Raw genomic sequence first — 4,241 nt, 5'->3', positions numbered from 1 at the left:
CCCTGGCAGTAGCAACTATCACATTTCTCCCCATCTCTGTGTACTGTGCTGATTTTGCTCTTTGTATATGTGGGGTAGGGTGAGACAAAATCTTGCTATGCAGTTTAAGCTAGCCTGAAACTTAGTGTGTAGTCTAGGCTTGCCTCAAACTCTTTGTGATCTTCCTGTCTCACTCATCCTCCTGAGTGCTGGGGTTAGAGACCGGCACCACCACATTCATCTCTGAGTTTGATTTACATTTTGACTACTTGAGAATTCCATGGAATGTATCTGAATTAATCCTCTGTGTGTGTGTTTGTGAGATAGACAGGGATCAACACAGATACTGAATCTGACTACACTCACGTTTGTATTTATTTAAGCATGGTAATGGCTTAAAATATGACCTGTTTTAAATAAAAATGGCTTGTGTGATTTTGGAAAAAATATATTTTATAGTGCAACATTCTTCACTGCATGTGGGGCCACACACAAGAAGAGACAAAGGGTGCACCATATCAAAGAATATACCATTCCCATGTTTACAAAGAAACACACTGTGCTGTGATTATGTACAAAAGTGAGACCATACACACTCACATCAGATAAGATTTAGTCTGCATTCTACTATAGAGAGTAGTTGTGACATAAACAGAAATGTCTTTACTGGTTCTCTTTTGTTTTCACTTTAGTTTCTGTTCCTTATTTCTGCTTTCACTCAATATCTTTACTGGTATATATTTTACAAGTCATGAGCTGTGCTGTTTTAAGACATACAGTACAAGAATTTCTTATATACGTAGACACCCATAAGACTATTGCCACAAGTAAAATAGTGAACACACTCACTGTGCCTGTAAGTTCTTTTATGTATTTGTCACAGGGTTTCACTACACAGCTTGAACTCATAGTGATCTTCTTGTTTTAGCCTTCCTATCACTGAGACTGCAGGCATGTCCCACTATGTCTGGTCTTGGTCACCAGCTCAGGACGTCTGAGGCAGGGTCTGCATGAGACGTGGTACTGGGGATCAAACTCAAGTCCTTGCACTTGCCTAGGTAGGCGCTTAGTCCCCTGAGTTGTCTCCACAGCCCTGTAAATTTTCTTGTGTTCTTCGTAAGATTTCTCCACTGCCATTCCCAACTCAGTCATTAGGCAAGTGTTAACCTGCTTTATCTTGAATAACACAAGTTTGCGTTATTAAAGAAATTTTAACAAATCTATGCCTCATTTCTTTTACATATAAAATGAGATCATACTTTGGCATTGATTATTCAATGTTAATTTTTATAGGCATCCTTATAATTATTCCTAAACCCCAAAATATCAAAGATCAGTTTTCAGTACTGGTGATTGAATTCAAGACCTTATAGGTGCAGATATGGAATCCTGTACTCTATATGCCTAGTATTCTTAGACTGTTTTTTAATTTTTTTTAATTTTGCTTCAATCCTCTGAGTATTTGGGATTACAGATGTGGTACCACGCTCAGCTCAGAAAGCCATTTATTCATCTACTGATGTACACTCAGAATGGATTATAAGACACTGGCAACATGTGTTAGAAAAACAAACCTTTGTGGCAGTTTTCTAATTTCATTGCCTTTCATCTAAATTCACATGTTATAATTCTCTTTGTTTCTAGGTTGTGTGACTTGGTGACTCCCAGTTTCGTTCTCCTCCCTGTTGTGTTGTCCTGCTGTCAATTCCCTATGACATACAAGGGAGTTTTTTTCTTGTAGCAGTTTTATTGTCTTGGGCTTACTCAAACATCTTGAGCTCCAAGTAGATCTGCTTTCATCTACAACAATATTTTACTTGACTCACAACTTTTTTCAATTCTCATTTTCAGAGTTTTAACATGGCAGATGTTGTTCTCCATGGCACATGCAATATCCAAGGGCTTTGTGCCTCACGACTATCTCTGCTGTCAGCTGGCTTTCGTGTGAGGAGAAAGCCACACAGCACAATCCTGGAAGGTAGGCAAACAGCAGACACCCTAGCTTGTAGAGGCTTTTCCTTCAAAGCAAAAAAACAAAGTGGGTATGACAGACCTCCTAGGGCAGAATTGCTAAGTTCAACTACTGCATCCATCACCACTTACTGTGTGATGTCCAGGAGTACAGTTAATCCCTGTGTCTCAGATTATTGTTTTCTGATGAATGGGAAATGATGACATCCAAAGCTCACAAGGTTATTAAATCAGTTCCTGTATTCAACTGTTAGACCAGTATTTGGCACAGGGTTAATTCCCAGTAAATTTTCAGTTTTAATCATTATTTTTCTTATATCACTAAGTGTATGTTATAGTGGGCATCCTTTGTGTGTATTTTTGTTGTTGTCTTCTAAGACCAAGTCTCAATACATAGTTCAGTCTTGGCTTTAATTCACTATATGGCCCTCAATGGCCTCAAACATGTGGCAATCTTCATGCCTCAGCCTCTTGAGTATGGGGATTACGGGTGAGCACCAGACAAAACTGTGTCGTCCCATCTTGTTGCAGAGATCCTGGTGCCACCAGCGTGTGGTGCTTTAGCAAGGGAAGGAGGTCATCTTCACCAAGATCATTGTGTCAGTGTCCTTCTGTTTTTGTTTTCTTTAGGATCTCAGCAATTCTTTCTTTAGAGTTCACTGCTGTCCATAGAGCTCATGTTGCTCTACTACAGAACGGTCTCAGCTGCTCAGACAAGCAGGTGGGTCCTGTTTCATTTTTGCTGAAGGAGAACTAGTACTAGAAGAACATACATAGTTTACAAAGTGCAAAGGTATGTGTAGCAAACAAGTTGGTATGCTGTGTGCCAGAATCCTGACTTCTAATATTTGGGCCCAGCTGTTTCCTTCAGCTCTTGTGACACACATGTCCCTTAGTGTAACACGAAATAAATAATTGACTTAAATAAATCATGGATCCCTTCAAAATCATTCCTTGCAAGCAAACCCTCAACGTGCTGGTGAGAGGTTATGCAGTATTTGGAAGGGGTCTTGTGAATAGGATCTATGCCCATGTAAAGGGCTTGGGATATTGCATTATTCAGTTCTAGAATTTTTCCCTATATTGTTAATATTTTCCCTTGCTTAGAAAAAACTACTACTTAAATACAATTGTCATCTAATTCCAACATCTGGAATCTCAAGGATTAAGTTCCATTGATTACTTTTTATCTTGAGTCTTTGGTACATTTGCCCATTTGCTTATCTACTTAGAAACTTTGCATTTTGTTCTGACACATAAAAGCTATTCTCTTATATTTCCATCGTAGGAACGTAAAATAATATAGAATGTTTTTCTTTCAGCAGACAGATAACTATGCTAAACTTAAATAATCTAATTTACAGTTTAGTAAACTTAGGCTTAAATATATGGACTGCTTGGCAGCTGTGCTACATATGTATATTCGACATCACCGGTAGACATGGATGAAAATCTTGCATAATAATGGAGGCATTTATATAAAAGTTACATTTCTTGTTATATAGGTCTTGCTTTATCTTGATCTTAACAATCCAGCAGAAAAGTATAAAAATGAGGTATGAAAAGTAAAGCCATATTAATATGCTGAGCTATAAAAGGCTCAAGTCGACAACTTCTGACATTACCAGTCCTAGAGATAACCCACTACTATTATGGACTAGTGGACTATATTGGGTTATTTGCTGAATTCATGCACCTACAATATTTAAATGGGAATGGAATACCCATCTCTGACAAAACCAAACAATAAAAGTGGCTATAAAGGAAGGACCATTTTATGTCTGTATATACAAAATAGTTAGGATAGATATACAGCTACTTTCTCTTAATTCAATGAGAAGAAAAATTTGTACAAATAGTGTTTGGACAGGATATCATGTCTGCATCTTGTACTATGAATAACAACTACAAAGAAAACAATATGCCATGTATTAATTATTGAAACTGTCCCACTAATCAGTTTTGAAACTGGCTCATTGCTATTTGTTTCTCTATAAAATTAATAAAAATAAATAAAATTAAAAAATAATGGAGGCGAGACCCAGTCCTAGCCCAGGTCCGGTGACTGTGCGGAGAGATTCCTGCTACCCTGCACCGGCAGGACCAGTCCCAGCCTAGGCGCAGCGTGGGCCGGACCCTCTCCCAGCCCCTCAGGCCGCTCCCCACCACTCCTCAGTGCCTCCCCCACCCCGCCCACCGAATAGGATTTTCTGCTGAGTTCCCGGAGCCCCCAGACCCAGTCCTAGCCCAGGTCCGGTGAGTGTGCGGAGAGTTTCCTGCTACCCTGCGCC

This window comes from Octodon degus, unplaced genomic scaffold, assembly GCF_000260255.1.
Source record: "Octodon degus isolate 3935 unplaced genomic scaffold, OctDeg1.0 scaffold00206, whole genome shotgun sequence".
Taxonomy (NCBI): domain Eukaryota; kingdom Metazoa; phylum Chordata; class Mammalia; order Rodentia; family Octodontidae; genus Octodon; species Octodon degus.
Note: the sequence above shows the minus strand (reverse complement) of the source record.